Raw genomic sequence first — 21,710 nt, 5'->3', positions numbered from 1 at the left:
AGAAACAACACTGCAGAAGCCCAAAATGAACAGAAGAAATGAAATTATGCAAGTTTCCCATAGCTTTGCAAAGACATCTGAAATACATAAACCAATCAGAAGGACTTTTTCAATTAGTTCTGTACTTTTGAATGCATCCTATTTCATTTATTTTTCAGTTTTGCATGGGAGGTTTCTCTCCTCAGCACAAAACAGCAATGAGATTTTTGGGCAACTAGCTTTCCAATTTAACGAGGAGGGAAATTTCCAGTTTAATCAGAGGGCTTTAAACTAGAGTTGCCAGGGAAAGGGATCCTCAAACCATCTCACTTTGAGGCTGATGATGGTAATGGATGGCCTGGGTCTAGAGCTAAATCACAGACCAGTAAGACAGCAAGACCTAAGGTGCCAGATAAGGGTATTCCAATTGGTAAATCAGCCTCAAGGGTAGCCCAATTCAAATGCTTGCACATTAATGCAAAGAACAAGGGGAACCAGCAAGCAGAGTTACCGGTAGGCTCATGCCTACAGGGCTATGATGGCATTGGCACCACTGAGATGTGGTGGGATGGCTTTCACGACTGAAATGTAGGAATAAACAGGTATAAACTCTTCAGGAAAGACAGGCAGGGAAGAAGGAAAGGGGTGTTGCTCTCTACATCAGTGACCAATTGGAGTACATAGATCTCCATCTGAGGATAGATGAAGAGCTGACAGAGAGCTTATGGGCTAGGGTTAAAGGAAAGGCAAGGGTACAGACTGCTGGACGAGGCCCTCGGTAAAAAAACAGGAGCAGCTTTGCATTCACAAAATATTATCCTCATGGGGGACTTCAACTACTCCAATATCTGTTGGAGGGACAAAACAGCAGGGAACCAGAAACTAAAGAGGTTCCTAGAATGTCCTGATAATTTCCTCTTCCAAGTGGTACAGAAATGCAAAAGAAGAGCTGCTGTGTTGGATCTTGTCCTCACCCACAAGGAGGGGCTGGTGAGTAATGTGAAGCAGTATTGGCTGCAGTGACCATGAAATGGTGGAATTCAAGATCCTTAGGGTACCAAAGAAGGTGTGCAGCAAGCTTTCCATTCTGGACCTCAGGAGAGCAGATTTCAAACTCCCCAGCGAACTGCTTGGCAGGGTGACATGGAATAAAGCCCTGGAGGGAAGGGGGGCCCAAGAAAGCTGGTCAGTCCTCAAGAGTCATCTCCTCCATGCATCCCAATAAAAGGAAGGCAGGCAAGAATGTCAAGAGGTATCTGTGGGTCAACAAGGAGCTTCTTTCTTAAGCACAAAGTCTATAGAGAGTGGAAGCAGGAATGGGTTACCTGGGAAGACAACAAAGAAGTTGTCTGAACAGCTAAGGAAAAGGTTAGGAAAGTCAAAACAGATAAAATTAAATCTAGACAGTGATATAAAGGGGAACAAGAAGAAATTCTACAGGTACATCAGTGATAAAAGGAAGGCCAGGGGAGACCTTATAGCAGCCTTCCAGTATCTGAAGGAAGCCTACAGAAAAAGCGGGGTCTGACATTTTATAAGGGCGGGTAGCAACAAGATGAAGGGAAATGGCGTTAAACTGGAAGAGAGTAGATTCAGATTAGATATTAGGAAGAAGTTCTTTACTGTAAGGGTGGTGAGACACTGGAACAGGTTGCCAAAGGGAGGTTGTGGATGCCCCTCCCTGGAAGCATCCAAAGTCAGGCTGGATGGGGCCTGATCTAGTGGGAGGTGTCCCTGCTCATAGCAGGGGGCTGGAAATAGATGCTCTTGAAGATCCTTTTCAATCCAAACCATTCTATAATTCTATAATTCTGCAGAAGACACAAGCTGTTTTAAAACAACGTATGTTTGTGTTCACATTATCTTTCCAAGAGAGAATTATCATCATCCACTTCAGTTTGCAAAGCTGGTTAACGTTTCTGTGTTTTAACCAATCTAATTAAGGATACTTTCTCATGTGTTAAAGGATCGCTGTTTAAAAATAAAAATAAAAATAAAAAATTGCAGTTACATCACCTCCCAGAATTTTGTGTAGTTCCAGGAAACATGAAATGTTGTACTCTCATTAATGAATTTGCACAACCTGGATTACAGGTGAGATATTGGCAGAATGACAGTCCAAGATAATAAATTATCCACTCTGAACCCTAGGTATTGCTACAGAAAAATAAATAAATCAAATAAAGTCAAGTAAATAAGATTAAAATTGAACGATATTTAAGGTGAATCTTCATGAGAGATTCATTCTGCAAAATACAAGATATTATGTCTATCTTGCTTGTTCAGAAACTCCTACCATACCTCAAAGGCATATAAATATAAACCTACTAATAGAGTAGTAGATAAATCTACTAATAATCAGATCCAAGACATTGAATAACTGTCTTCTCCATTTGACAATAATCTTAGAAATGTGACCTTCCTTGAAAAAATAAAGAAGACAAGCTACATAATTAGTCTGCTGTTGTGCATCTCTCTTATTCCTCATTTCAAGTAATATCAGTCACTCTCATTCCACATTATTTCCATTCCACTCTGGCAAAGCATCCTTCTTAGCAACATCACAGAGCATTAATTCTGCTAGAGATGCCAAATCACATAAACAAAGTGATACAGAATATTGTTTACAACAGTGTAAGGAATCCCATAATGTTTTATTTTTCCTGTCTAAATTATATATATGTTTCCACTTCAGATTTCAGCCTTGGCAGGCTTAGAACTAAGCTTATAGGCTCAGTTAAGAGATCAGTTCCCACTCTCAAGAGATACTCATATAACTCCAAATGCCACCAAACCAGTCAGGTGTTGCAAGATAGCTTCCAGATCACAACTACGTAGGTCAGGGAACATAGCATGCTGACTATTAAAGGATATCACAGAGGAAAGAAAGATGTAGTTTTGAACCTTTAAGGGAGTGCACACCACTTAGCTCTCACCGTCTCCTGGCTGGCTTGTTGACTGATGACAAGAGCTACAGATGGAAAAGGTGGGAGGGAGTAAAACAGAAAGCTGTCCAGCTCTTACACTTCCCAGACTGTCAACAGCTCTTCTCTGCTACTTTTTATGAAGCTTTTCCAGTTTCCCTAGGAAGGATTATTCATAGCTTTAATTACTCTCAATTTCTAAGAAACAACTTTGAAACAGAAAACAAAGACACGAGAGCTCATCTCTGCTCAGTGAGGACCAATGTCATTGATTCCCACCAGCTTCAAAGGGACCTTAAATGAACAATTTCAGAAACTTGGCACAATTTAGAGACAGCTTCTTTCAGGGTTGGCTGTCCAAAGCCCACACATGAGCCAGGTGGGGACACCTTTTTAAAAGACCCATATCCTTCCAAGGTAATGCATTTCTCTGATTTCCTCCAGTAACATTTCATCCCAGACTGAAATTCAGAAATTCATTTTGTGCACCCGGGGAAATCTCACTAGGCCTACATTTTAAATATGACATTGTTTTCCTGCCTTACCTCTTCCCCCTCTGATCTTCAAAAGCCAGCTATGTGCAAACTGAACTGAAAAGAAAGTAATAAAGTTTGACAGAGATCTGAAGCCTAAGATAACATCTCACCAAGGCGCTAAGTCTCCTGAGCCCATTGTAATAAATAAATGGCATACTGTAAAACACAAATGAGCATCTCTGTGGCTGTGATTTCATTGCCTCGATGGGGGACCTGTGCCTGGAACGAGGCCAGCTATGTAATTCAATACTCAGGAAGAGCGCACAAATGGACCTCAGGAGAAGGATCGATTTTAATGTAATCCTATCTACTAATCAAAAGCGACTGAAGAATTAACATTCACTAGGAAATGTCTCCTCAAAGTTGTCATAGCTTATTGATAAAGATAGCTCTGTTTTAATTAAGATACAAAATGCCAATTCCAAGTCTAATTTTAGCTGCAAATAATCAGTTATTGATGATGAATCTGCCTGAATTGTTTTGACCTGCTCCAGAATGCTGTGATTTTTATTCCAGATCAACCACTATGGACTGCTTTTCTGTGCTGCAAGAAGACTACATTCTCACACTACCTTCATCCCCCAGTCACGAGTCCTCCATAGCTTCTTATTTTCATAATATGAAATGCATTGCTGGCTCCATGCTAAACTTAACTCATGGCTCTCCATCCTCCACTGTCCATCCATCCCCAAGACCGTATTCTGCTTTACATATCATATGGCATGCTAAATGTAGCAAGCTAAGATGCACATCTCAAAAAGCCAAGTGATGCCTCAAAAACCCAAGTAAGGTGTGTCAAATATGGTAAGTGCATTATGTCCTCATATAGAGCAGAAAACACTATGTAGTCTAGGCTGGGTGAATTTTACAAGACATGCAAAACTAATTTGTTTAAGCCCACATTCAGTGAAGGTCTGTATCTTCTGAACCCTGTACATCACCCTCCATGTTACTGCCTAACACTATAATCTCTAAATGTAGCATATTGATGTTTGTGGTTACACTTATCATTAAAAAGCACAAATCATACAAAGAGCCGTTCACAGTGGAACACTGCAAACTAATAGGGCCCACAGGAAACATCATCCATCAATGGAGCAGCACTTGCAGAATCTCTTGTCCACATGGTGACATTTCTCCCTAAGCCTCAGGAACTAACTACAGGCCAAAGCTTAGCTTCACACAGCAGACAAATCTCTTCTGATCTAGTGCTGTAACACATTAACTGGATGGACCAGGCTCTGAGCAACCTGATCTAACTATAGATGTCCCTGTTCATTGCAGGGGAGTTGGACTAGATGGCCTTTAAAGGTCCTTTCCAACTCAAATAATTCTGTGATTCTATGAACCATAGTTGGGCTGAACATCAACATGTAGAAAGGAATTTTCTCAGCTTGCAATGTTGTGAGTTTTCCACAAAAAATGCTGCAATTTTATTGCAAAACAAATACAACACACTCCAGATTCTGCAAGATCATGGGGCAAGCAAGGAGTATTGGGCCACATATGTAGATAGTTTCACCCCAATCTTAAATGCTGGAACTTAAAGGCATTTACTAATTTGACTCAAATCAAAATGCATTCTAATTCCAAACATTTATATTGAAGAAGATTCAAACAGCAAGACCAATAAATCTTCCACTCCACGTGATAAACTGCATAGCTCCACAACCCAGCAGTTCTTCAACTGATCTCCCACTCTTGTTGTTGGGATGGGATGTTTCCAAGGTGTGAATTGACTCAAAAACTCATGCTTCATTTTTTTGACTCAGCTGCCTCCATCTCCCTGCTGCAGAGCTGTCAGTCTAAACTCACCCCTGCTCATTTCCAGGGCTTGCTGACAGCTCTTTTGTACCTTGCAGAACAAAGTACATGGCCTCTTCCCCTCCCACCCACTTCTTTGCAATCAGCTGGTGCAACTGTGACTCATCCGCTTCTAATACAGTCTTCAGAGACCTGTTCAAGGAGTTTATCATCTGCTTTCATGGTAGCTGTAGCTTTCATAATTAGTTGCAAATGCTTATAGAGGACAACGTTAAAGGCTGTCATTTTCTTTCTGTAATTTCCCTGGATTAGATGAGGATGGGGTCCTTCAGAAGGCTGATAGCAGAGGAGCTAATTCCTCTCAGGACTTGCCCTCTATCTAATATAGAGAGTGTAGATGGTAATAGAGATGTAGGAGAGGAGAGTGATGGGAAAGATGCTGAGATTTTGGTGAAGAAGAGACTGCTCATAGGTTAGAAGGAAAAGGAATGCAGGTACAGAAAAGGAAGCCAGCAAATTAAAGAAAGAATGCATATGATCATAGAATCATAAAATCGCAAAGGTTGGAAAAGGCCACTAAGACCATCTAGTCCAACCACAAACCCACCAAGACCATGCCCATTAAAATGCTACATAATCCATCTTCTTGTACTAGAAAACACAGCAATCCCAAGCCCACCTAAGATGAAGGGCCTGCAGATACAATTAAAAATAGCAGATTAAGTTTTCAGTGACTTGAGTTGATTGCAGGAACTTGTTAAATTCTTAAATCAGAACAAGATACTGAGGATGGAGTACCCACATTCTGCTTCCTAGTGAGACAAACGCCTAAATCAAATAAACTAAGGACTTCATTTTTACCATTTCTTATGTGATTAGGAAGCATAAGGACAAATCCCCTTTAATATCACTTATCCAAACTGGGCAGGGAATCAGGAAGCATGAAAAATGCTTGTTAGGCTGCACCTGGAGCACTGTCAAAGTCTGGTTCCCACAGTCCAGAAAAGACAGAGAAAGACTGGAGAGGATCTAAAAGAGGGCCACAGAGATCGTGGAATCATTAATGTTGGAAAAGTCAAAATCATTTAGTCTGGCCATCACTGCATCGCCATTGTGTCTACTACACCATGTCTCTAAGTGCTGCATCTGACCACAGGTTTGTAGAACTCACCCCATGAGGAAAAAAAAAAAAAAGCTGAAGAATTTAGGTCTTTTGGCCCTGGTGTATAGAATGCTTGGAGGAGAACTCATCACAGTATTCCAGTATTAAAGGGTGGCTACAAAGATAACATAGGCTCTCTTCATAAGGAGCCATATGGAGAAGACAAGGGGCAACTGTGTGCAAGCTGCACCAGAAAAGGTTTTGTCTTGATGTAAGAAAGAATTTTTTTACAGTGTGAACAATGAATTATTGGAACAACCTCCCAGTGGGCGTGGAAAACCTCTATCACTGGATGTTTTCAAGATGCAACTGGACAAGGTGTTGGATAACCTCATCTAGGCTCCCTTTTCTCACAGAAGTTTGGACATGATGATCTTTTAATGTCTCTTCTGCCTAGGCTATTCTACGGTTCTATGGCAAATACAATTTAATTTTGAAGATAAAGAAGAGTGGAAAGAAAAAAACTAACCTTCAAAAGCAGAGGAGACAAGCAAACACAGCTCTCTGTCTTAACTATTGGTTAGAGGAATAAGAGGAAGAATAAACTCAAACATGCTCGGCTTAATGCTGAAATGTAACTGAAATGCGGCATGTTTCCATGCAGAGGCAACAAAAACAAAGAGATTGGAGCTGAGGGCAAGTTAGTAAAAAGTATAAAGCAGAACATGTCTGTGAGGCTAAAGGTGAGGAAATCAATTGTGCTACCTGCTGAAACAACACTGATTTCAGGCCCTATTTTTCATGGGGCATTGTATCTGGACCGGTCTTCACGAAGCAGCAGTGTGACCTAAGGTAGATCACAGAATCATTAAGGTTGGAAAAGACCACTAAGATCATCAAGTCCAGCCATCAACCCATCTCCACCACTAAACCATGCCTCTCAGTGCCACATCTACCCTTTTCTTGAACACCTCCAAAGACAGTGACTCCACCACCTCACTAAGCGTCCTGTTCCAATATCTCAGCACTCTTTCTGAGTAAATTTTTATTTTTTTTTTAACTTTATTTTTATTTTTAACTTTATTTATTTATTAAATAAATTTTTCCTAGTATTCAATCTGAACTTCCCCTAGCCACTTTAGACCTCTGTCTCTCATCCTAAGACAGTGACAAAGATGAAAAATGGGGACAAGGTGTAGAGCTTTTTTCTAAGCTGGGAAGAAAAGAAAGAAAGAAGTTCGCCTGCTAGGGCTTTGCTGCCTTTAACCTTCATGTTTTAAACGTGCAATCATGAACACTGCAGTTTTAAGAACCAGAGAAAGTTAATTAATATATTTTAAAATACATACATTACTGCAGAAGAAACACAGCACCAAAACCAGGATATATGAATGCCTTTTAACAAGGAATGCACTGTGACATTTAACAAGTGAATAAAAATACAGATATAGTTGTCTATACAATAAAGCCTAATGTTATGCATTCTCTGGCCTACCAATATCAGTGCCAAATTAAAAAAAAAAAAAAAAACCTACAATGGCTTCTATGTATGGATAGGGACTTATGAACCAAGAAATAGGTCTCAGAGATCGCCCTTTGACTTCAGCGTATTGGAGACGAGTATTGAAAACATATATGCAACAGCAATACCAATGAAAGAGAATTCAATAAGAAGTAAAAATAACCCTGCAATGAACAGTTACAGACTGCATTTACCGATGAGCAAGTTTTGTCATAATTGCCCTCAGACATTACTTGATGCAAAAAAATGAATCTGATGGGAATATAGCCTCTTTTTCAACCTCTACACAGACACAGGATACTTTAATTTCATGCTGTAACTGTGGAAGTTTTCCGTGTCTGTAAAATTGAACAGTGTGTTTTTACTTCTTCTTTAAATTTTGCTAAGCCCTTCTTCCCTTCCCTTCCCTTCCCTTCCCTTCCCTTCCCTTCCCTTCCCTTCCCTTCCCTTCCCTTCCCTTCCCTTCCCTTCCCTTCCCTTCCCTTCCCTTCCCTTCCCTTCCCTTCCCTTCCCTTCCCTTCCCTTCCCTTCCCCTCTTTTTGGTAAGCTTCATGGCTTAAAAATATTTTTAACCAATACTCAGTGTATTGCTTTTCACTTTCACAGAATTTTATCCTCCTCCTCCATTATTAAAAATTATGTAAAAAGAAAATGTAAATAATTCATCTGATTATTATCTTAGATACTCAGTAGCAAGTTGCGCAGTGCACTCCTGAACATAGTCTGGCATGTCAGCTACCTTTCTGACCTTAAGAATAGGTGTAAAAACCCCTCTACATTCAATTAACTTCATTAATTTCTGTGATAGGAGCTTAAAATTCAATAACAGATTTTTCAATTATGGAATTCATAAAATCATAGAATCGTAGAATCACATCCTGCATGATCATCTAGTCCAACTCTCCTCCCATTACCCTTGCTACCACAAGCACTAATCCATATCTCGTAGCTCCCTATCCAGACACTTCTTGAACACTGCCAGGGACAGTGACTCGACCACCTCCCTGGGCAGGCCATTCCAGTGCCTGACCACTCTCTGAAAAAGTTTTTCCTCATGTCTAACCTAAACCTCCTCTGATACAACTTGTGGCCATTGCCCCGTGTCCTGTTCATTGCCTGGGAGAAGAGGCCAAATCCCTCTTCACCACAACCGCCCTTCAGGAAGTTGTAGAGTGCAGTGAGGTCTCCCCTGAGCCTCCTCTTCTCCAGACCGAACAATCCCAGGTCCCTCAGCCACTCCTCATAAGACTTGTGCTCCAGACCCCTCACCAGTTTCATTGCCCTTCTCTGCACACACTCCAGGACCTCAACATCTTTCCGGTAGTGAGGAGCCCAAAACTGAACACAGTACTTGAGGTGCAGCCTCACCAATGCTGAGTACAGGGGGATGATCACCTCCTTACCCCTGCTGGCCACACTATTTCTAATGCAGGCCAGGATGCCGTTGGCCCTCTTGGCCATCTGGGCACACTGTTGGCTCATGTTCAGCCGAGCATCAACCAACACCCCCAGGTCCCTTTCCTCTTCACACTCATCCAGCCACTCGTCCCCAGGCCTATAACACTGCATGGGGTTGTCGGGTCCTGCACTTTGGGCACAACACTTGGCCCTGTTGAACCTCATCCCATTCACCTCAGCCCAGTGATCCAGCTTGTCTAAATCCCTCTGAAGGGCCTCCCTACCCTCAGGCAGATCGACACCATCTCCCAGCTTGGTGTCATCTGCAAACTTACTGAGGGTGCACTCAATCTCCTCATCTAGGTCATCAATAAAGATATTAAACAAGATGGGCTCCAGTACCGAGCCCTGAGGGACACCACTTGAAACAGGTCACCAGCTGGACTTCACTCCATTCACCACTACCCGCTGGGCACGGCCCTCTAGCCAGTTCCTTACCCAAAGAAGGGTAGACCTGCCCAGACCGTGGGCAGCCAGTTTCCGCAGGAGAATACTGTGAGAGACCATGTCAAAGGCTTTGGTGAAGTCTAGGTAGACTACATCAACAGGCTTTCCCTTGTCTACCGGTCATAGAAGGAGATGAGGTCAGTCAAGCACAACTTTCCTTTCATGAACTCCTGTTGGCTGGGCCTGATCCCATAGACACCACACACAGGCCCTGTGATCTCACCCAAGATGATTTGCTCCATGACTTTCCCTGGTAAAAGTTAAAGTCAAAGTTACTCAGGGTAACTTTCCCTGAGTTTTCCATATTCACAACTGAAATAACATTTTAATTCTTTGCAAATCCAAAGCATGGAAGTCTTTCTGTCACTAATAGTTCTGGTCACCTGCTTCTGAAACTTTCTACTTAAAATACAGAATCCAAAGAAGACAACAACCAGATTAAAATGCACTATTTTAGAGGATTTCATACAGTGCAATGTTTTGGACAGCATGCTGTGGGACATATAGCAAGAAATTGTCTGACTGTGTGAGTAGGTGTGTGTTTATATGTGTTCAGACTCAAAATGAAAACCCCGTATTTCCCACAGAACTGCATTTTTTTAAATATCTTGATCTGAAAATTTGTGATTCAATGCATCAGCATGTTTCATTTGTGTTGTCTTTTTGTTTTTGGTTTGTTTGGAGAAGGTTTTTGTTTGTTTTTTTTCAATTCTATATGAATGGTTTTCCAAGACAAATGAAGGTTGAAATAAAGGTAGGCACTTCAAAATAAAACTGCCTGAGCTTTCCAAAAGGGTTAGAGTCCACTTAGTTTCCAGCTTATTCACACACTAAGTTTTAGAAGATCAATACTTTCCATAGAATTATGTCAGGGTTTTTTGTTTGTTTGTTTTTAATTGTCAAACATTTCTTTGAAGGAAAATAATCACGATTAATTCTTATTTTCACAAATAATTCTAATTCCAGCTCTTATGCACCAAGTATTCTACCTGCTTACAAAGGATTTTACACAGAGAAAAGTTTTCTTAAGGTTCTCTCCTCAAGCATTGAGAATTAGAACACAGCAAGGGGTATTGAGACATTCAAGTTATTTCCATTGTATATTACCTTGTATTCATCAACAGAGAATTTCTATTTCCTTCATATGATCTGTTGTTTCCGCATACTGAACTTGATAATTTTACATTTCCTACAACTTTATTGCTTTGCTGATCATTCTTTTTTTTATAGATCGTTGATTTAATACGTGCTCACAGTAGATTTGCTGAGACTTGTCAAGGATTCATAAACAAAATGAGATAAATAACGTTCCCAAAATTATAAGAAAGCCTTTTACATTCTCCCTCAGCAGTTTCATTGCTCCAGACTAGAAGACAGAAAAAAATAATACATGATTGGTTTAGATTTCTGCTGATAACCCACTCATCTGACCTGCAGACCCTGTGAGAGCAGCCACAGAATTCAATAGTTGTGTGTCATATTGCACAACAGCAGAGAGAGAACAACCATTTAAGTTTACTTCTCAACATATACTCAGCAATGTTTAAGCTGCCCTAAGAGAACACTAAACAGGAGTGAAAATTTTGGAATGAGCTTCCAAAATGCAGTATGCTCTAAAAAAATAAACAAAAAAAAAAAAAAAAAAAAAAAAAAAAAAAAAAAAAAAAAACAAAAAACAAAACCAAATAACATTAAAAAACCACCCTGGAAGATCAGTGCTCTTTGTCCCATCAGGTACCCTATTAGCATCATGCAGTGTAGTACTACAACAAGACTATCTACTCACTGGCTGGAGAAGGCCACAGCTTCCTCCAGCAGCTACAGCCCCTCACACTGGCATTTGCACCACCAGCTCATGCTGCACCACATGCCACAATCAGAGCCACAAATGGGACCAGAATGCCCCATCCACCTTCTGGAAAGGAGTTACTCATTGTCACTCTGTTGCAAGTACAAGACCTTAATGCACAATTCTTTTCACAAGGCTGTTGCTGATACATTAGATGGGGCTTTGAGCAACGTGGTCTAGTGGAAAGCATCCCTGCTCATGGCAGGGGGGTTGGAATAAGATGATTTTTAAAGTTCCTCCCAAGTCAAACTGTTCTATCACTATCTATACACAGATATAGATGTAGATAGAATATATTCTATTCTATCTATATACAGAATCACAGAATGGCCAGGGTTGGAAGGGACCTCAAGGATCATGAATCTCCAATCCCCCTGCCACATGCAGGGCCACCAAACTCCATATTTAATACTAGACCAGACTGCCCAGGGCCCCATCCACTCTGGCCTTGAACACTTCTAAGGACAGGGCATCCACAACCTCTCTGGGCAGCTTGTTCCAGTACCTCACAGAATCACAGAATGGCCGGGGTTATACCTCATCCTTTTGGCAATCAAATCCCCACCATCCTTCTCCCCCTGCTCAGAAAAAGCTATTAAGATATAAATAACATATTCACAATTAATAATGCTGCCTGCAAAGAACTGGTGAATAATGGAAATTTCCTCCACCAAAATATATATTTTTTTCCTTAATGTCCTACCATCACCTCTGCAACTGCCAGATACGTAAGTATCTCTTTAAGAGGAGCTGTGTGTTCCCATAAATGCACCCACACAATGAGCTAAATTACTCCTCTGAACAAAGGGTACTGCATATACGAACCACTGCAGAGGTGTGCATAAGCTGCCTCCAAACAGTTTCTACAGGGAGCAAGGGAAACATGGCAGAGATAGGGCAGTGCTGGAGGACCCCACCACATGGGGTAGATCGCAGTGATGTTCTGGTGCAGCTGTGCGCCAAGCTAAGGCAGTTATACTGCTTCAACTATCCAAGCTGACTCATTGCCTTTTCAATCTCAAAGTTCAAATTGATTTCTCCAAATAGGCCACATTGTTTTCCAAGTAAACCATTCACTCCCTAACTACGTCTTACCCCTACAGTGTGTAATGTGAAGCAGTGCTTAGGGTTGTTTCAGCATTCCTTTTCTTCTTGTAGCGCAGCAAGTAACTAGTCATGAGAAAAGGGGTGTATTGCCAGGCCATAAGCAGAATGGTTTGGAAACCTGAATGACAAAGGCAGGAGGCCTGCATGTGACCTCTTCAGCACCAAGAAGATCACTGTATCACATATTGCAGGAAACTTAAAAAGAAGTAGCAAAGGCACTTGGAGAATAGGCCTAAGGCCCAGGATGTCCATGGTATGTTCCATCTTTTGCAAGATGGATAACACTGGATATGCCTGGAGGAATGACAGACATATACAGTGGAAATAGTTCTTCCTCAACTATTTGTCCAGGTTCTCCCTAAGATGCAAAGTTTGAGCGTGAACTTTCCATCCTAAAGTAGGCGTTTAAAAGCCTATCTGTGTAATGGCTTAGAAATAGCTTCTCCTCTGCCCTGTCCATGAGGAGAAGGTTGGCAACTTTAGATGAAGTTGAAGCCACCACAGAAAACTGAAGCAAAGCAAATTCAATTCTACCCATGACCAGAATCTCATTTAGAAAGTGAACACTCATATGGCATTATCTTCCCATACATGAACTAGCAACAGTCTTTTTACATAGAGACCCTTAAGTAAGAAGGTAAGGGGAGAATGGGGCTCTGTGCAAGTTCCTCAGCAGGCGGGAAGAGCTGACCTCAGCTCAACAAGCAATCAGACTGCATGACCAGACCCCAAATGCAAGGGGGCATTCATCTCTAACCCAGTGGTCTTGGCTGCACAAACAGTGTCTCACAGGATAACCTGGAGTCAATAACCCTCTGGTTTTTCCAGCCCTGAACTCCTGGAGAAGATATTCTTGTCCAGTGCAAGTCAGAGCTCCACAGTGGGAGTAAATAGAGCTGCAGTACCTTCAGGTAGTTTAATGTCAAATGTGGGATGAAGACAGAAAAGAGAACTACTGATAATGAGATCATCATAACCTTTATCACAAGTACACCATGGCTGTATAACCATCTACATTTATAAAAAATAACTCAGTGGAACTGTTCATAACCAAGATTCACTCCACCACTCATACTTCAGCTGAGTAGATTGTGCGTCTGTCTTAAGATTAAGAAACACTGTTCCTTCTAGCCAGAATAGGCTATAGGGATTCTGTTGCCAACCATAACATATAAAAGTTTCTATAAAATTACAGTCACACATTAAGGCATATGTCTCACATTTAACAATGTTTTTCTTGTCAGCAAATCCAGCTAGACCATGCCAACATTTTGTTTCATTCATGCTGTCTTCAAACTCATCTGTTTGTGAGGGAGGAAAAAGGAAGAGGAGAGAAAAGAAAGTGCAAGAGAGTTAGCAAAATATAAAAACAGAACAAAATTGGAGTTAATTTCACAGATAAGCCTCAAAAATGAAGGAGCGCTGATAAAAAAATAATAAATTTGGGCAATAACAGCATTTCCTTTACTCCTCTCCCATGTTTTGAAGTTGTCATCCTTGATTTCTTCTGGAAAATGAACAATGATTCTAAAATCTACCCTCTTCACATCTACAATAAGTGGACTCCTTGACTTCTGCTAAGCCTCGTTCTGCTGAAAGGTCTCATCATTTTCACTGCTGAGAAGTCACCTTGACAAGCATCAGCCACTCCTGAAGAACACACTCATGACAAATAAAATCAATCACACTGCAGACAGAAGAAGAACAAAACGACAGCTACCCCTTCGGAAATTATCTAAAAATCTGCATTAAGAAAAGCATTTCCTTACATGAAACACAGCTTATCCAACTAAATAATTCATCATAATGAATTATTTAGAATGATGAGGACCGAGTATGTTTACAAGTCCCAAGCTGTTTTTACAAAAGGGAAACATTTATATAATTGGTCCTCAAATTCTTTCTAAAGTGTTCTTACAATGAGAGGCTTCAGATTATCAGTGACATTGCTCCTGAAAGCAAAAACTTTTTTAAACTGAGCTTTTGGTGGGAAAAAGAGATAAGAGGGAAATGAATAAGCGATTATTTTCTAAAATAATCTTTTCTTGGTGATTACTGACTCTGAGTGGATCATTCTTCCAAAAGTCATCCTTCAAGCCTTATCTCGATGAAGGTAAAAGGCCTCCAAACCAGCCATAACAGAATAACTGACATAAGGCATTATCTCCCAAAAGAGTTGTCTGCCCTGTACAGAAGCAGAGCAAGCATAGCTCATTTCACTATAAACACCAGCATTTTCCTCCTGGCAAAGCTTTCCAAAACCTCCCAGAGGGAGTCGCTTATGCCAAGGAATAAACCCACCCATGACAGCCCAAGGATGCATCTGAGAAGTTCATCTTCACCTCTATCACACTTTGCTTGTCTCAGTGTCTGAGCTTCTTCTGGGCACCTCCATGGTCTGAAATCCTCATGGAAATGCTCTTTGCATGTGCTCTCGGATCTCTTCCATCTGTGAATATGATACTTCCATGAAAGATGCTGCTGACCATCCTGACCAATCCAAAGCTTTTACAGGCCATCTGGTTTTCATTATAGATGGGTAAAAAGCTGTACTAGAAAAAGCCAGTATGCATGAACCCATACATAAATGAGTCTGAATCCATGATTTGAGCAGTCTGACCCTGATTTGAGCAGGAGCTTGGGATAGAGACTTCATGAGATTCCTTGCAACCTGAATTATCCTATGAACTTACCATATAAGTAAAAATGGCTTTTGCCATTCACTTCATTGAAGAATAAGTAGAATAGCACTCCCAGAAAGTAGTTTCTCATTTTTGATGTTCCTTTTATTCAGAATAACTTCAACCCAGAGAAGCCCAAGAGTAACTACAGCAGAATAAATAACCTCTGTGCTTTTCCTGGCCTGTCTACAGCAGATTTCCTGACACCAAGAAGCATTAGAAGAGACACAAGGAAAAATCATGTCCTTACATTTAGTGCTTGTAATAATACACCATGGAAGGAAAACAGGCAGAAGAAAAGCTTAGGTGCATCAAGGAAGGGGCTTACCTGTAGGTCGAATCTTTCAAACAATTCTGTTAGCTACAGTTCTCCAGTATACTGCCATTTTCTGCTCTGAGCAAAGCATCTTTTTTGTATAGTAACCAGACACCTGACTTACGGAAAGAAAGCAAGGCACGAATGAGAATACAGCCACCAGTCACTCCTCCCACCTGCAGGTGTGGTGAGCAAACCAGTCATCCTCTTCTGACCTTCATGTCTCTGTCTTCAAAATAGTGAAGTATTCCCACCAAAATTGGAATTTATTACTCATATTGCAGGAATTTCAATTTCTTGCCTTCATTCTTTCAGCCCTATGTTGCTTTTGTGTCTGTTCTCCAGGGAAGATGCCTCATCACTTGTGTCCAATACAGTTAATTATCTCTTTTCACAGAGCACCTTTCTTACTCTACAGTGTGTGCCCTGTCTTTGATCTAATATCTGACAATGTTCTGTGTTGCATGGCTGATGCTGGCATTAGATGTCTCCTAATTAAATCTAACGAACCTATTTCATGGTTCCCCCATCACCACTGCATGTATGCCACTCTGCATTTACTGGCACAGAGACTTCAAAGTTCATAGCAGAAAAACAAGCACATGGTAAATCAGATTTCACCCTTGTAATGCCCAAGTTGACAGGATGGGTATGTTCTGAGAGGCTGCAGAGAATAGCAGATAAATCACTTTGAGCACAAACAACCCTTGTGTAGAGAACACTCCAAGGCACACAATTCAGCAGGGATTGTAGCATCTGCTGTTTATCCCCACAGCACACACAGCAGGAGAATATGGTAGAAGAGAGGACCCCCTGTCCCTGCTGCAGGTCATTCCCACCTTGCTGGTCACTGCCCACGCTAGCACAAACTGGCTTCAGTAGTCACCTTGCATAGCTTGTTTATGGCTCTGGGTAATGGTTAACTTGCTGAGGATACTAATTAACTTGCTGCAGGAGGCTTAGCACACACCTGAGGCGGAGCTTGGCTGTGGCTCGTGTGGGTCACCAGCCAGCACTGATCAGCAGCTGCTGAAAACAAAGGAAAGCCATTTGTCCCCACTGCCAGAACGCGATGTGTGTTCAGCCTGTGCTGCTGTAGGCAAGAGTTATGCTGTTGTGTATTTTTAGTTCATCTGGCAGCAACTATTTTTGCATTCCAATTTCTGATGCTGAGTTATCCTACCTTCTGTTTCACAATTAGGGTATTATTATTAGCTACACAAAACCAATGAGCTGCTTGGCACAGAAAGTTTAATAAAGCACTTATGTCACCCACTACCAATGCAAGTCACCTAAAGAAAACAAGGTTTAATCTACAGTGCTGCTCAAAATTAGTTGGAGACTGCTGATCATTTCTCACTGTTTTTTACTACAACAGTGTTTCTTCCCTCCCTAGACAAAAGAACTGATGCAATTTAAATCTATTCCCAAACTCCCAACATCTTCCTCCCTTCCCCACCATCTTGGCACATTTGACATAACCCTGTGGAATTGTTGTTCCTTTTCCTTTTGGGATAATCTGCAGATATTTATTGTTGCAAAAAAGAGTAGCCTTCCTGACATAACTTCTCTGCACCTTGTCCCTCTTCTGCCTCCTGGTGCCCTGGGCTTTGCTGCTCAGTTCCCCACACAAAGATGAGAAGCATTGTGGTGGACATGGCATCCCAAGTTGAAACAGGAGCGTGACTTTGATCCACCCAGAACAGTCAACAAAAGCCCTTCCACTGACACGGTTCAGGCTTCCATGCCTTTCTCAATCAACAATCTCTGTACACCCTTGTGTATTATCTTTTCTTCTGAAAAGCCTTTTGTGCATGGGGATAAATCCTGCCATTTCTGAGGTCAGTGGCAAGCATCCCTTTGACTGCAGCAGTGAAAGGACTGGCTGGCTGTTGAGCAAGGCACTCTAGAACCTAACACAATGCAACTTTATATTCTGTAACATCTACCCTGAAAAACTGTACCCCCACACAGCTCAGCTTAAATGCAGCTGCAAAGGGAGAAGGAAAAAGAAAGAAAGCAATGAGAATACATGGACATAAAATAGATGTTTTCAGATGAGATTTTAAACCAAGACAGGAAAACAAAGAAAATAAATAAAGCTGCACTGCTGCATGGCGTAGAATAGATTTATGCAGTGTGGTGTAGCCTGTAAGCACCTGTAAGAAGTCCCCTGCAGCTGCAGACACTGCTCTGCTCTACTGAAATCCATCTGGTTTGTCTTACAGAGACCCTCGTGTCTTAAGGCATAGGAGAGTTGGGAACTATGCCAGTACCTGCTGAACTCAGGTGCTCAATCATACAGAGGGTGGGCAACTGCCACAGGTATCAGAAGATAGCAAACCTGTGCCTTGTGCTTAAAATGTATAGCTCAGAGGTTAATTCTCTGTAGAAGCCAAACAATCAGCCACAACACATATTTTGCTAGATCACACAAATCCAGAAGAGTGTTACTCAAAGAGACCTGCTTTTCCAAAATTTTCTCTTGCCCTATTCTTTTCCATCATCTCTAGAACAGAACAAAATTCTGTTTTTCCATACACAGACAAAATAATTTCACTGTGATTTCACGTAGACCCCCTCAAAGCTGGTGCTCAGAAGCCAAGAGCATTTTTAGTGAGATCATAAGGTTACGTAGACAAGAATCATCTGTTTGCAGTGAAGCCATGTCACAGCCACTGAGAAGCAACAAGAGGATAGGAGTGAACAGGAAAGGGAGATAATATAATAGGAATGAATATTTTCATACTGAAAAACCATGGTTGTAGGAGACTCCAGAAGGGGAATTACTGGTCCTCTTGCTCTCTTTCTGAAGTAATTTCAGGAAAAAAAGGCTTCCTTTTCCCACTGTTCCATCTTTGAAACAGTGCTTTTGGCACTAGGGGCTGATATACTGACTAAGATGCAAACAATATTTCGCTCAAGCCACATCCTCCAAGTAATGCTTATGTTCACCATAAGAAACTCATGGCATACTGCTTCTTAGCCTCAGAAATAAATGCAATGTTATCAACACATTAGGAGGCAAAATTGCGTGTTAAGAGATTCTGGCAGAGCCACATTCTTTCCTAGTCACCAGATCTGGATAGAAACACAACACGAGAGATTCATTTGCCCATCAGACTGGACAAAGAAAAAGCCTGCTGCTCACCATGCTGCTCAGTGATGGCAGCAAATGAGTTGTCTCTCCCAAGCCAAATTACATTAAGAAAGCCCCACTTGTAGTGCTGCATGCTATGAATCCTTAAGAGCCACACTGCTACCAGGAAGACAGAATTTGAAATTTCCATGCCAAAGAGACAGATGCTAACTTCTTGTAGCACCACTGCTATGCACTATCAGTACAGCTACGTAGTATAAAGACTGACATCTACAATTCTTCCTTTGAAGTCCAGTATTATGTGTAATATCTAGCCTAGGATTACTAGTGCAACAACACATCATCAGTAGGTTAAAACTAACCTGTTTTACCCTATCCATGAAAACACTACATAAGTAAAAACTTGAACAAATGTAGATAAATATGTCTAGTGAATACAAATCAGAGGGTACAAAAGAAGCAATTTTTTAAACATGTATACCAGCAGGTCTTATCCTAAGGATGAGAAAACACAACACACATCACATCAAGGATATGAAGGTATATCTCATGCTGCCTCAACTGCAGTAAGACAGTAAAATGGTGTGACTCTGTTTGTCCACTTAGGATTTTTGCATGGACTCCTGCAGAACTAGAATCACCTTTTTTCTGACACAACTATATAAACTTCAGTACTAATGTATAGCCATTTCTGAGGTATGGGTGCTCCAGTCACACGAAAACCACACCATGGCCTGTTTGATCTTGGGACAGACACGGGAATGCCATCAGATTTCTTGGAGCTCTGTAGAAGAACTGGAGAGAGCACTCCCTTCTACAAAGGATTCTCTGCTGATCTGCATTAACACATGGATGCCAGCAGCATCTTAGGAAAGGAAAGGAGTTCTTTTTTTTACACTTTGTTGGGATGCTCTATCTGCTGCAGACAGACAGAGGAAATGTAAAACTTCTGGATAGCTGCACAGAATCACAGAATCATAGCATGGCCCAGATTGAAAGGGACCTCAAGGATTATGAAGCTCCAGCACCCCTTTCACAGGCAAGGACACCAGTCTCCATATTTAATACTAGGCCAGGTTGCCCAGGGCCCCACCCAACCTGGCCTTGAACACCTCCAGGGATGGGGAATCCACCACCTCTCTGGGCAGCCTGTTCCAGCACCTCACCACTCTCTGTGAAGAACTTCCCCCTGACATCCAACCTAAATCTTCCTCCCTCAACTAAACCGTTTCCCACTGTCCTGCTATCATCTACCATTTCAAAGAGTTGGCTCCCCTCCTGTTTGTTGGCTCCCTTAAGGTACTGGAAGGCTGCAATGAGGTCACCTACCCCAACCTTCTTTTCTCCAGGCTGAACAAGCCCAGCTCCCTCAGCCTGGCTTCGCAGGGGAGATGCATTAACCCTCTAAACGTCTTTGTGGCCCTCCTCTGTACCCTCTCCAACAGCTCCTTGTCTTTTTTGTACTGGGGGCCACCGACCTGGATCCAGTTCTCCAGATGAGGCTTTACAAGGGCAGAGTAGAGGGACAATCACCTTCCTGTCCCTGCTGGCCACCCCTCTTCTGATGGATCCTTAACATTAATAATACGATTGGAGAAAATATATATATATATCTTTTCAGATTTTGATTTGGAAGGAGCCAACTTGTGACTCACTCACCTGACAAGTTGAGATTAGGTAAGTCATGGTATTGACCTTCCAAAGCCAGATCAGCCCAGCAGCCACAACTGCTATGGGCAGCTTCAGCCCACTACCTCCAGGAGCAGTGTTAGTAAGGGTCATGCTGTGTCACAGCCCCTGGTTTTCTTGCAGCATGTAGGGCACTGCCAGTGTGCAAAGATGGACTCATAGAATCATAGAATCATTAAGGTTGGATAAGATCATCTAATCCAACATCAACCTATTAACAACATGAGGGAGATGAGAGTAAGTGCACAGGGAGATACCTGCACTAATAATGCTCTTAGACACACTTCTGTCAAAGCCTTGTGGCTGTGCTGAAGGAAGCATGGACTCACAGCCCATCTCACCAACCTGGGAAAGGTTTTAACTAATGAGCAAGGAAATGCTGAGCAAAGTAGCCAAGAGGTTACTCTACTGAGTCGATAGACAAAAAAGGAGTCTTTCCAAGTGCTGAAGAGGGTATAGAATACAACAAAACAGAATAGCATAGTTCACTTGGAAGGGATCTACAAAGACCATGCCCAACTGTCCAACCTTTTCAGGGCAAACCAGAAGTTAAGTATCTGCTAAATGGACACGAATGCCCATATTGCATGAGCACAGGCATAGTTTGGACTTGAGGAGAACCTGCCAATACGAGACTAAACATCAGATGGGTATTGGGAAAAAAAGTTTATTTCCTTATCAGCCCCACAGCTCCTCCTAATTTCAAGGGGACCAAACTGATAGTGTCCAATCTTTGGTCTCACCCTCCCCTTGCTCTCAGGAAAAACTTTTATTTTCCATGGTTACGTGTCTGCCTCATTAAGCAGCAGATCTAGCCCAATCTCCATACAGTGTAAAGGCAGACGATTACAGAATTGCAACAAGGAAAATCACAGTGTATGATTACTGAATGGAGTAATAAAAGGCAGTTTATGCATAGCCTCAAAATAAAATGAATAGCATTGTTAAACTGAATGCCAGGTACAACACTGATCATCAGATCTTCTCTTGACTCAGGTTACTGTATGGTAGAATCTGGAAAACAGCAGCTTCCTTATTTAAAACAAAAAACAAAAAACAAAAACAAAACCACAGGCTGCTGCATTTCAGAAATGCCTGTTTCAACCTGTTGGCAAATGCTGACTTCTGACAACTATAGTACAAGTCTCCCTTTGTTCCGAGCTCTAAGATACACAGCGGGTGACTAATGAGAATAAGGAGTTGGATTTTAAAAGGTGCTTAATAATACCATTAGTT

The 21,710-nt window shown here is 41.6% G+C and overlaps 1 protein-coding gene across 5 annotated transcripts in view; it reads right to left on the bottom strand.

The window, feature by feature from the left end:
* Positions 1-21,710, bottom strand: part of FAM135B (family with sequence similarity 135 member B) — a 253,776-nt gene that overhangs the window by 166,555 nt on the left and 65,511 nt on the right. Inside the window, exons 1-2 of one of the 5 annotated variants that reach the window (XM_048938961.1) lie at positions 15,698-15,744; positions 15,031-15,137 (exon numbers count right to left, since the gene is read on the bottom strand). The exons of 3 other annotated variants lie outside the window; for them this stretch is intronic. The gene's annotated coding sequence lies outside the window, so the exon portion shown is untranslated. Of the gene's footprint in view, positions 1-15,030; positions 15,138-15,697; positions 15,795-21,710 lie in introns of those variants that run through there. One more of the 5 variants, XM_048938960.1, reaches the window with a different exon arrangement.

Source organism: Lagopus muta, chromosome 3 (assembly GCF_023343835.1).
Source record: "Lagopus muta isolate bLagMut1 chromosome 3, bLagMut1 primary, whole genome shotgun sequence".
NCBI classification, from domain to species: domain Eukaryota; kingdom Metazoa; phylum Chordata; class Aves; order Galliformes; family Phasianidae; genus Lagopus; species Lagopus muta.
This window is presented reverse-complemented; position numbering and strand designations above follow the sequence as displayed.